Source organism: Simochromis diagramma, unplaced genomic scaffold (genome assembly GCF_900408965.1).
Source record: "Simochromis diagramma unplaced genomic scaffold, fSimDia1.1 OVJJ01000413.1, whole genome shotgun sequence".
NCBI lineage: Eukaryota > Metazoa > Chordata > Actinopteri > Cichliformes > Cichlidae > Simochromis > Simochromis diagramma.
The window spans coordinates 2,655,680-2,669,355 of NW_024386948.1; the positions used below are offsets into that span (position 1 = coordinate 2,655,680).

At 42.9% G+C, this 13,676-nt stretch overlaps 1 pseudogene; it reads right to left on the reverse strand.

Annotated features, from left to right (window-relative positions):
• Positions 1 to 6,580: 6,580 nt before the first annotated feature.
• On the reverse strand, positions 6,581 to 10,900 carry LOC120737534 (annotated as a pseudogene).
• Positions 10,901 to 13,676: the final 2,776 nt, after the last annotated feature.

Here is a 13,676-nt window from a genome sequence, read left to right on the forward strand (position 1 = left end):
AAGGTTAATTTATCAAAATCTTTACTGTTTCCATTGAACAATCTGGCAAAACAGACCACTTATGACGATTTGCCTTTTAAAATTGAAAATGACAAATTCACATATTTGGGACTGGAAATAGCTGGCTCGATTAAGACTATTTTCCAGTATAACTACAGGTCTATTCTGGACAGTACTAAATCTGATCTGGATAGGTGGTCAAAACTTCCACTTTCGCTGGCAGGACGGATAAATGTGGTGAAGATGACTGTAATGCCCAGGTTTCTTTATCTATTCCAAATGATCCCCATCTTTCTCCCCAAATCCTATTTTGCCCAGCTGGATCGCTTTGTCTCTTTGTTCATATGGAACAAAAAACCTGCACGCATAAGGAGAGCAAGCCTGGAGAGAGCTAAAGCTGATGGTGGTTTGGGCTTACCTAATTTCTTATTCTATTATTGGGCTGCTAACATTGTCAAGCTGACATATTGGATAACCATGTTTGCGGATGGGGAGGGTCCAGTCTGGGCAGATATGGAACTGAGAGCTACACTCCCAATCTCCCCGATTTCGATCTTAACTGCCCCTCTCCCACTGAATGTCAAAGCATCTGGACTGAACTCCAATTTGGTGGTTCAAAATTCAATTAAGATCTGGGGTCAATTCAGGAAACATTTTAACTTGACAAATACTTGTGGCTTTTCTCCGATAATGTTTAACCATCTTTTTACACCATCTCAAATAGATCATTCATTTGCAATCTGGCACAGAAACGGTCTGGTTTTCTTTCAAGATCTCTTCACTGAGGATGGCTTTGTCTCATTTAAATATTTGTGTGAAGACCATAACTTACCAAAGTCTCACTACTTCAGATACCTTCAGGCTCGGAGTTTTGCCTCTAAATTTCTCCCAGGGTACCCGTCTCTGCCCTCTAAGGACCTACTGTATCTAGTTCTTAATGTGAGTCAGCCCACTAAAAGAGCAATATCGAAGATTTATGCATTGATTCTTGAAAGCTGCCCTCATACATGGGACAAACCTAAGGCGGCGTGGGAAGGGGAGGTTGGAGAACTCATGTCAGAAGACATCTGGAAGAAAGCCATACAGCGTATACATACGTCTTCTCTCTGTATTAGACATGGCCTGATTCAATTTAAGGTCGTCCACAGGCTCCATTACTCTAATGACAGACTGTCTAAACTGTACCCTGATGTTGCACCGAATTGTCCTAGATGTGATTACTCTCCTGTTTCTTTGGGGCACATGTTTTGGTCATGTCCCTCTCTGTATGGTTTCTGGGCATCAATTTTTCAATCACTGTCAGCTATATCGGGTGAAACACTGCGGCCCGACTCTTTGATAGCTATCTTCGGTGTACCGCGGGAAGAGCTGAGACTCTCTCCCCTCCACAAAAACGCAATAGCCTTTGCCTCGTTGCATGCCCGCCGTCTGATACTGCTGAGCTGGAAGGCGTCGAACCCTCCTTCCTACGTCCATTGGATTAGAGAGGTGATGTTGGGATTAGCTCTGGAGAAAATTAGGTATACCGTGCGCGGCTTGGAGAGTAAATATGACAAAACCTGGTCACGATTCATAACTCATGTCAAGAGTCTGTCTTTTGCCTGATTTATTGTTCTTTACTTGTTGGTAATTTATGCTCTTGCTCTCTTCTCGGCCTGCTGTCCACAGTCTCCTCAATGCCCGTACTTTGACTGTTGGGATTTCTTTATTCCCTTTTTCTTCTTTGTTTCTTCTCTCATGTGCCGGGGTCCGGCTGTTGGTGCTATAATGACTGTCACAGATTGGTTTGAGTGTTTCTCCCCCTTTTTTTTTTTTTTTTTTGTGTTGTGTGTATTGTGCTTCCTGGTTGTGGGGATGCCACCTGGATGGGGGTGGGGGGTAGGGTTCGCAACTTTTGTAAGAAATTCTGGACTGTTTTGTTGGAAAACTATAAATAAAGTTGTAAAAAAAAAAAAAAAAAAAGAAATGGCTTCTTCTTTGCACTGTAGAGTTTCAGCTGGCAACGGCAGATGGCACGGTGGATTGTGTTCACTGACAATGGTTTCTGGAAGTATTCCTGAGCCCATTCTGTGATTTCCTTTACAGTAGCATTCCTGTTTGTGGTGCAGTGTCGTTTAAGGGCCCAGAGATCACGGGCATCCAGTAAGGGTCAAGGTGTAAACCCATACTGGATGCCCGTGCATCCAGTATGGGTTTACGCCCTTGACCCTTCGCACAGAGATTGTTCCAGATTCTCTGAATCTTCGGATGATGTTATGCACAGTTGATGTTGATAACTGCAAAGTCTTTGCAATTTTTCGCTGGGTAACACCTTTCTGATATTGCTCCACTATCTTTCTGCGCAACATTGTGGGAATTGGTGATCCTCTACCATCTTTGCTTCTGAGAGACACTGCCACTCTGAGAGCTCTCTTTTTTATACCCAATCATGTTGCCAATTAACCTAATCAGTGTTTAACTGGTCTTCCAGCTTATTCGTATGCTCAAATTTACTTTTTCCAGCCTCTTATTGCTACTTGTCCCAACTTTTTTTGGGATTTGTTGACCACCGTGTAATTTTAAATCAACATTTTTCCTTTGAAATGATACATTTTCTCGGATTAAACTTTGATCTGTGATTTACGTTCTATCTGAATAAAATATTGACATTTGCCGTCTCCACATCCATTGCATTCAGTTTTTATTCACAATTTGTTTAGTGTCCCAACTTTTTTGCAATCTGGTTTGTATGTATCAGCAGCAGAATGGACCTAAACATAAATGTACTTCTGCCCAGTTTGACCCATTTAGCAGAAGCCAGCCTGTTTAAGGCTCTGATATCTATTCTGTATGACTTAAAGCAGTTATGACATGGTCTGATTTTCTCACCCAATAAAGGAATATTTAATATATCAGTCTACTCTTCATTTTATCAGAAACAGTTATCACAGCTTGTACATTTTCTTTTTATAAATGTATGTAAGCAATGAGCCAAATTTAGTAATGCCAACATACTGAAGGAACAACATTTGTCTCCTATATATGATACACCTATATATGCACTGTCAAAAGATACTTGTCTTTGAGTGAAGATTTAAGGTGATAAGACATATAAATAACTGCAACTTGAATCTGTACTGAGGCTCAGTATTTGACACAGAGTTCATGTTCACTGCTGTAATAGCTAATAATGATTAATATAACTATAATATTGGCCATATTATATTTACATTACCAAAGTGATATGACTTTACTCTCATGAACAACATTAGCTAATTGTTATTTACTAACTAATCTTTACATAACTGTTCAGTACAGAAATGAAGCCCAACAATCATGTTTTTACTGTCCTGTGGTCTCAGCCTCAGATAGTTATCAAATTAATCAAAGCTCATGTAAAAACAAACAAACAAATGGACAAAAGATTTTGTCCTTCATTTCTGTCAAGTTGTATGACACGTTTCCAGCGGTTAGTATCATGGTTGCTAGGCAACCTGGGAAGCGCGACGGAGACTAGACCGTCCCATTTCACAAGCCTCTCGCTTCCGCACTTCTCGTACTTATAGTACGCACCGTACGTAGTACGCGTAGTGCGCGTACTTCAAGCGTGCAGACCCTGCCACAGCCTGAGAACCATCACAGACAACGGGGGCGGGGCTTAAGCTCGGACAGATCAAAGGCCTTTGCAACGTCACAACAAAGGTGCTTCGAAGGAGCTTCCAAATAGCATAAATAGAGCCTTGGCGACACTCTGCACCAGTGAACTCCAAAGTTGGTCCGTGTAAAGCGTCTAAAATACTGCTGAAAGTCAACCTTTATTAAATATGTCTCACGTTTATGCTAGAGCTAACGATCACGTTTCCCGTGCAAAGGTTGGCACAACTGAAGAGTTGCGGGCTGTAAAAGAAGCCACAAAAAAGGAGAAAAAACGCGTCAGGTTTGCAACGCTCCCGTCACTCCACGGGAGTGGCTGGGAGCACACAATCCGACCAACGACAGAGAGAGTGCGGGACGAACAAAGGGTAAGTCGGGAGTGGGGTGAGGCTGGCAGTACTTATCGGGTTGGTTTCTTCCGTTGTCAGCAACGGAGCAGCTCAGAACAAACAGCACCTAAAACGGAATGCCTGTTTGTTAATAAATCAAATAGGATGGTGTCTGTAGCTAAAGACTCACCAGCTAAGAATTTAATCCCACCCCCACCTCCTCTTCCTATTAAACCGCAGAAAACACAGCGTGCCCCCATTATTAAAAAGCAACACAAGGTTGTGGCACCTTGGGCACCACGCTTAGAGCGGTGGAACATAAATACAAATAAGAATTTAATCCCACCCCTGCCTCCTCTTCCTATTAAACCACAGAAAACACTGTGTGCCCCCATTATTAAAAAACAACACAAGGTTGTGGCACCTTGGGCACCACGCTTAGAGCGGTGGGACATAAATACAAATAAGAATTTAATCCCACCCCTGCCTCCTCTTCCTATTAAACCACAGAAAACACTGTGTGCCCCCATTATTAAAAAACAACACAAGGTTGTTGCACCTTGGGCACCACGCTTATACGAGACATGGAAATATTAACAGCAGTAAAATATAAATAACACCCCCCAACCGGTTGCAGCAGATAGCCGCCCCTCCCTGAGCCTGGATCTGCTGGAGGTTTCTTCCTGTTAAAAGGGAGTTTTTCCTTCCCACTGTCGCCATGTGCTTGCTCATAGGGGATCATTTGATTGTTGGGTTGTTGTTTTTTTTTCACAACAACAGTTGTGAAAATATTCACAACTGTTGTTGTGAAAATGTAACTGTTGTTGTGAAAATATTCACAACAACAGTTATATTGCAAAGTCTTCACCATCCATCAGCCATTACAATACAAATAATAAAAATCTTGATATACATAAAAATGTTGATGTTTGATTTTGTTTACTTTAGTTTTGTTTACTACTACGTGTCTGATAGTGATTGTCTGAGTAGATAAAACAGTGGTCCTGTACCACCAACATCATTATGGAGATGTGTGAGAATGACTGGGAGACAGACTGGAGGACTACTGTGAAATCAGAAAAAGCAGAGTGGGGAGGTACTTCCTGTACATTGCTTCTCCAGCTGTGTAAATTACATTTTTTCAGCAGCAACAGCTTTGGGGTTAGGAGAATACCAGGACCAGTCAGTGCACAATTACCAATTCATCAGCTGCATAACAGCAGCTGGAGCCTCACAGCTGGAGCGCACTGTACTGAGTGAAACATTTTCACACTTCGGCGGCTCCGCTCTTTGTGTTTGTCTTTTTTGTGCTAGATTCTGAAGCTGCAGGTTTGATCTATCTTCAGACAACATTGACTGAACCAGCAGCAAAAGAAGATCCAAACTAGCTTCACGTTTCGCTTCACATAAACATTAAATAAACACCTTAAATTTCCTCTTACTTTTGCTGTTTTAACTCCACCACGATAAAAATCACACGTCATGCAGAGCTCTCCATCTCTCTCTCTCAGGAATAGATTCCCATAAAAAAAAGTCTGTTTTCTGCGTTATTCGCTTGCTTATTACCCACCAGGCTACCGTTGTTTACAGCGCTGTCTGCCACTGGTTTTTGTTTTTTAAATTTCCAACACGTAAGCCTAATTTCTTCACTTCAATACTGAACAAATGTATCTACTGCAGAATATTTTTAAGGTTATCTGCTATAAAATCCCAGGCCAGGAAAATCTCCTTCATGTTTTTCTGTTTTATCCTCAGTTACTTTGACACAAAGGCATCTGCTGAGATGCTTACACCTTTGATCAAGTCTCACAAGTGTCAGCTTTGTTTTTATAGATGTAAAAACAAGGATATGTACTGATAAGTGATCAGAAATACAATATTTCTGACTGTATGGGGCAAAATTTCCCTGATTCAAATATAATCACAGAAATTCAAAAATTGCGGTTTTAATTTTCGCAAATGGCGCTCAATGACTCATTAACTGACACTACTTATCAGCCAATCGGTGGCATGTAGTCTGACGACGTCACAGTGTAGTACCTGATCAGAATGCTTGGAATCCCGGGCTGTGAACTACTATGACCTAATGGAGAACCCAGAAAAGCATTCAGGATTTTCAGACAGAGCAGAATCATGGTTCCATCAATTGTTTGATGTTCATTTTATGAAATACTGTGTGTTGCATCTTCAAAAAATAAAAATACAATAATTGAGCCTTACACCAGAGTATCGTTGCACTGGTTTACTGAACCTTTCTTTCAGGGCATGTACAGAACATGAGCATCCATTTTCTACTGCCTCCTACAGGACACACACTTCTTCCACTTCCTTACACATTAATGTAACACAGAACTAATACTGCCTCTCCTGGCATTACCATTGTAACAACACACTCATTCTGTTTCTTTCAGAAGAATAACAGGAACTTAGGATGTAGGTATCTATGAACAATAACTATTATGTATACTCATATATTTATATAACCACTTATTTCTTGCGATACCACATCTCCTCCCCCCTTAAGTCAACAACTCCCTTGACTTACAAAATAACTGTTTATCTAAAGAATGCTTAACAAGCAATCAACATGTAATTAAGGTAACCATACAACCATACAACTGTACATAGGTTTCCATGTTTCTCTTTTTTTTTTTTCTAACTAGGAAGGTACGTCCTTCCTGTGAGATCAGAGCGCATTGTTGCTCTATTTCTGGAAGATCTCACACTACCTAACAAAGTCCTTTAAAGTCTCTGGTGGACGCCTCTCTCTCTGGGAACGTCGCAACACGGGTGTCACTGAGGAGTCTCCGGGAGCTGGAGTCTCCGGAGCATAAGGCAACTCCATTGCCGAAGGTTGTGGCGATGTGTCCAACTCCAATGGCAAGCAGCACTCAGGCACTGATTCTTTGTCAAGCAATGGCTCCACCTCCCTGTCTGGTGTACTGGGAACAGTGTCAGCCACTCTTGCTCTCACCTGATCCACGTGCCGCTTCACAGTTTGACCTGATCCAATGGTAACAATGTAAGACACTGGACCCGATGCTCTCACAATGACTGCGGGAATCCACTTCGGGCCATAGGAGTAGTTTCTGATGAAGACCTTGTCTCCTGGTGTGAAACTTCTCAGTCTTTTCTTGGTGTCATGATTTTCTTTCTGTTTCAATTGTTTGTGCTGCACTTTTGTTTTCACATCAGGCATGAGCAAGTCCAAAACTGATTTGAGTCTCCGTGACATCATCAACTCTGCAGGTGATAAACCAGTAGTGGCATGCGGTGTGATGCGATAACTGAACAGAAATCGGGACAGTCTGGTTTGCAAGGTATCACCTTTGACTTTCTTCATCCCCTCCTTAAAGGTCTGGACCGCCCTCTCAGCCAGCCCATTTGAAGAAGGGTGGAAAGGTGCTGATCTTACATGGTCAATTCCATTCTGCTTCATGAATGACTCAAATTCAGCACTTGTGAAACATGTTCTGTTGTCTGAAACTAACATTTTAGGTAGTCCAAACACACTGAAACTCTGGCGCAGTTTCTCTATAGTTACCTGTGATGTAGAGGATTTCACAGGGTAAATGTCCATCCACTTGGAATGAGCATCCACAATGATTAGAAACATCTCCCCGAGGAAAGGCCCTGCATAGTCCACATGGATTCTGGACCATGGTGACTCCGGCCACTCCCAAGGGTGTAATGGTGCAGTAGGTGGTGACTTGGAGTGTTTCTGACACTCCTCACATGCCTGCACTTCTCTTTCAATGTTCTCATCCATCCCTGGCCACCATACATACGACCTTGCCAAGCCTTTCATCTTCGACATGCCTGTAAGAGTCTGGTGCAGGAGTTTCAATATTTTGTCTCGGCCTTTGGTGGGAATAATTACTCGGGCTCCCCAGAGCACGCAACCATCCCTCACACTCAGTTCCAGCTTTCTCTGTCGATACGGCTTTAAACAGGTGTCGGTCTCAGTTGGCCAGCCTTTTAAGGTGTACTCGTGGACTTGCGACAACAAGACATCCTTAGCTGTCCATCGTTTGATCTGTGCAGTGTCCACTAATGTGTCATCCAGTACATCCATCATCAAAACCTGCTCAGCCATCTCTTGCTCAGGTGCTGAGTCTGGGACCGGCAACCGGCTGAGCGCATCCGCGTTTTCATGATGTTTTCCTGGCTTGTACCTGATGTTGTACTCGTAAGCACTCAATGTCACGGCCCATCTTTGTACTCTTGGTGAGCCCATCTGAGGTATAGGCTTCTTTTCATTGAACAGTGAGATTAGGGGTTTATGATCTGTGTAAATCGTGAAAACTCGGCCATACAAGTATTTGTGAAATTTCTTGATGCCAAATATCACAGCAAGACCTTCTTTGTCAAGCTGAGAATACTTTTTCTCAGCAGGAGAGAGTGTGCGTGACATGAACCCCAAAGGTCTCTCGCTTCCATCCTCCATCTTATGTGACAATACGGCGCCTACGCCATATGGGGATGCATCACATGAGAGAACCAACTCACGGTCAGCAGAATAATGAACTAACACCTCTGCTGAGTTCAACAGGTTCTTAGATTTCTGGAATGTTTCCTCTTGTCTCTTTTTCCATGTCCACCGTACCTTGTGTCTCAAAAGTTCATGTAAGGGTGCCAACAGGGTTGCCAGGTTTGGAAGGAATTTGTTGTAGTAATTTAGCAAACCTAAGTATGCTTTCAGTTCAGTGACATTTGTGGGGGTAGGTGCGTCCATGATTGCTTTAACTTTCTTTTCCACTGGGTGGAGCCCCTGGCCGTCCACTATGTGCCCCAAGTACTCCACTTTCTCTTGCATGAAGGCACACTTGCACCTCTTTAACCTCAACCCAGCTTCCTCCAACCGGGTCAACACCTCATCCAGGTTCTGTAGATGGCTTACTTCATCCACTCCAGTCACTAAGATGTCATCTAAATACACCGCTACATGAGGTATCCCCTTCAAAAGACTTTCCATTGTCCTCTGGAATATTGCTGGAGCAGAGGCCACTCCAAAAGGCAATCTGTTATACGTGAACAGCCCCCGAGATGTGTTTACTGTCACGTACTTTTTCGATTCGTCATCCAAGAGGATTTGCTGGTAAGCGTGGCTCATGTCTAATTTTGAGAACTGCTTACCCCCGGACAGTGTGGCAAACAAGTCCTCCATTCTGGGTATGGGGTACTGCTCCAGTGAAGCCACGGTATTTACAGTAAGCTTGTAATCCCCACACAGTCTTATTGTCCCTGTGGGCTTCAGGAGTGGCACTACTGGTGCCGCCCATTCAGCATATTTCTCTGGCGAGATGATGCCTTCTTTCAACAGTCGGTCTATTTCCTCGTCGACTTTTGCTCGCATAGCAAAGGGGACAGAACGCGGACGGAAGAAGCATGGGGTGGCATCACTTTTCACATGAATAGCAGCTTTCATTCCTTTCAGGGTGCCCAACTCCTCTTTGAACACATTCTCATGTTTACTTAACACTTGCTGAAGTGTTTTTTCTGTTGTTTTGACTTGGTGCAGCTTTCTCTTGTTAGGACTGTTTTTCACTTCACCCCAGTCCAATTTAATTTCCTCGAGCCAAGCTCGACCTAGCAAGCTGGGGCCGTCGCCTTCGACCACCACCAGGGGCAGACGTTTTTTCTGCTGCTTGTATTTGACGCTGACTCGTGTTGCACCAATCACCTTAACAGGATCCCCTGTATAAGTTTCGAGCTTGATTTTGATGGGCTGCAGGCTGGGGGGCTTGCTGTCTTTCCCTGTTTCTCTGAATGTTGCTTCGTTCATGACTATTAGGCAACATCCAGTTGCATATCCACAGTGTAGGGGTCTACTCTTCTTAAGTGTACCGCACTGCCATGCCCTAACTTGAACAGTTTTCTGTTGTGCCCTTGACTGCACTTGACACAGTTCAACATGAAAGAGTCATCTTCAGAGCTATCAGTTTTGTTGTTATCTGCTTTCTCGCCCACATTGTGAGTACTGTAGTGTGAACTCTGCTTTTTTTCTTTCTTTACATATGTCGATCCATACTTTTTCTGGTTCAGTTTAGTCTTGCTTTTACAAGCTCTAGCTATGTGTCCCACTTTACCACAAGCATGACATTTTTCTTGTTTGTACTTATAGTCTGCTGCTGTGTGCTTGGTTCCTTTGCAACGATAACACTCTTTATTTTCTGCTTTAAAGGTACGACTCTCCTGTTGTCCTCTAGTGAGACTGAAACATTTTGCTGATGCCCCTGAGGTCTGCAGGTCCTGTGCATTTTTATTTGCAGTCTCCATGGCTACTGCAATTGACAGAGCCTTGTCAAAAGTGAGATCTATTTCTGACAAGAGACGTCTCTGAATTCGGTCATCCTTAATTCCGCAGACGATCCTATCTCTCAACATCTGTTGTAACGTGTTGCCATAGTTACAATCCTATGCCAGGCGACGCAGCTCCGCTACATATTCCATGACGGTTTCATTCGGCTTGCGGGAGCGAGAGTCGAACTTATACCTTTGCACAATTTCACTGGGCTTTGGATCGAAGTGATTTTTCATCAGAAGCACCAGCTCTTGGAAGGTTTTGTCTTTGGGCTTGGCCGGGCTGAGAAGGTTTCGCATCAAGCTGTACGTCGCTGCTCCGACGACACTTATTAATATCGCTCTTTGTTTCTCTGCATCGTCCATCCCGTTAGCTGCGAAAAACTGCTCGAGTATTTCCGTATACTCATCCCAAGTCTGATTCTTTGGATCGAACGCTACTAGCGTGCCAATTGTAGCCATTTCCACTTCGAGGTCACTGCCTTCTATTTCCAGCCGAAAACTTTTGCATTCTTTGAAAAGCTAGCCAAACCTGTAGCCGACTCCATCACTTTATTTTCTTCTCTTTTCTTTCAGTCCGATCGCCCAAACTCCTTCCCCCTAAACGTCCTCGACGCCAAAAAGATGTTGCATCTTCAAAAAATAAAAATACAATAATTGAGCCTTACACCGGAGTATCGTTGCACTGGTTTACTGAACCTTTCTTTCAGGGCATGTACAGAACATGAGCATCCATTTTCTACTGCCTCCTACAGGACACACACTTCTTCCACTTCCTTACACATTAATGTAACACAGAACTAATACTGCCTCTCCTGGCATTACCATTGTAACAACACACTCATTCTGTTTCTTTCAGAAGAATAACAGGAACTTAGGATGTAGGTATCTATGAATAGTAACTATTATGTATACTCATATATTTATATAACCACTTATTTCTTGCGATACCACACTGTGTTAGCTTTATGATCTCACTACCACAAATAACAGAATTCAAACTATCCACAAACTGTCTCATGACTCCACAGAATATTTTCCCTAAGTACTTGAGGATCATCTATCTGTTTCTTTTTTTGGAAAACTTAAGGGGAGGTGTTATGACCCGGCTCGAGGCTGCAACATAAAAAAGGAGACGAATATCAGAGTGTAAGTGAGAAGAGGTTTTAGCTTAAAATGACATCCCAGGTTGGCTCAAATGGCTGTTGCCACAAAGGCAAAGACTAGTGAGCTTCCTGAATAGCCTGCCACAGGTATGCGTTTATTTATACCCTACTAGGTGTGGCCAATTAGCAACAGCTGAACACACTGAGGAGATTAGGGGCTGCAGAGTGGCGTAACACCAGCTCACTCAAAAGGGTTCCTCTAGGACCCCTAAATTTATTAAGCCAAAGCCAAAACTTGAGCAGTTTATTACCTGCTCTCCTGACACAAAACTAAATACTCGCATTTCTTAAGTTGGCATCTTTAAGCAAGGATGCCCCTGCATTAGGATTTAAAGTTGCCACACTGAATGCACAAAGACTAACATGTGACCAACATAAAGGGGTACAAAGGTCAAATCCAAAACGATTATTCAACCTGCTACAACACAAAATCAGAGCAGCCACGAATAATCCCATTCACAAGTGATCTGTGGTTCCACCACACAAACGGTCACATACAAGTGGCCTCATACCACAACAAGTTGCTGTAATATACAAAATTCATTAAAGCAACGCTAAAAACAATAATACCCTAACTTTACATACCTACATGCCGGCAAAGTTATGTGCCATTAGCGATGTTAGTACTAACTGGGTTTTAAAACCTTTAAAATATACGCCGCTATATATATACCTGACATTAATCTTACAGAAAATGTGATACTTTTATGGATAATTAAAGTCAGTCATATATCCACAAACACAACAAGCTGAAAGTCAGTGAATGCTGCCAAATATCACGACACAAGCAGGATCCACTGCACTGTTAATGTTAGCTATGTTATATTGCTGCCTCTGTTCGGTGGTGTCGAGCCAAACGGACTTTAACGTGTGTTTGAACGAGCTGACGGTTCACTCATTAAGCTGAAAGAAAGAGGCTTTAATCACAGCAGTCACACATGTGTCCACTGTAACATCTGGAACTCTTCTTGTTGAGCACTCGTAATAACACAAACACTAAATCCTCCTTCTCTTGTGCTGTTTTGTAGCAGTGTATACACCCGAGACTGTCACCTGTCTGTCTGTCCTGCACTCTCTTTCTCTCTGATTGTGTAATAAAAGTATGAACATGTATTTATAAGTTACACTTGTGTTTGAATCCTGCAGCTTGTCACACATTTGATTTCCATGTGTGACAACTGCAAGTGTCCAGAGTGAGGACAGACTGAGGGACCCACTGCTGCACATCACCTGTGAGGCTTTGCACCCCTGATGATCCACCAGGACAAACTCAGCAGTGTGTGAGGAAGAGGAGGAGGAAGAGCCAGCAGCAGCTGACAGATGGAGAGAATAGACAGAATGTTCCCTGTTTGTGAAGGACTGCTAGAAAGTTTAAATCACTAACTGTCTGTGCTGAATCAGTCTTATTAGGTAATGTTCAAATAATGTTATCATTTCAGTGTTTTCAGTGTGGGAGAAAGTACTCAGGGCCTTCAAGTTACACACTATGAAAGGCAGCAACAAGTTTAATATTCAGAAATCTAAAGTATGTATCAGCAGCAGAATGGAGCTAAAAATAAATGTTTGTTTCAGTTCTATGAAGCTTTGAGTATTTTGGATTAGTAGCATTGCTGTGTTTGTTGCATCATATTGCTGTAATTGTTTATATGCTTTATATATTCTGAGGTAAGTTGATCTATAGTGTTACATCATATTCTATAAGGATGTAACAGGACGATCTATTCTGCTAAATGGGTCAAACTGGGCAGAAAGTTTGACCCATTTAGCAGTCTGTATTTGTATAGCGCTTTACTTGGTCCTAAGGACCCCAAAGCGCTTTACACTATACACAATCATCCACCCATTCACGCACACATTTACATACTGGTGATGGCAGCTACAGTGTAGCCACAGCCGCCCTGGGGCGCACTGACAGAAGTGAGGCTGCCGGACACTGGCGCCACCGGGCTCTCTGACCACCACCAGTAGGCAACGGGTCTTGCCCAAGGACACAACAACCGAGACTGTCGGAGCCGGGGCTCGAACCAGCGACCTTCCGATTACAAGACGAACGCCCAACTCTTGAGCCACGATCACCCCGTTTAAGGCTCTGATATCTATTCTGTATGACTTAAAGCAGTTATGACATGGTAGGATTTTCTCACCCAATACAGGAACATTTAATATATCAGTCTACTCTTTATTCTGTCAGAAATAGTTATCAGAGCTCGTACACTTTCTTTTTACACATATACGTAAGCATTGA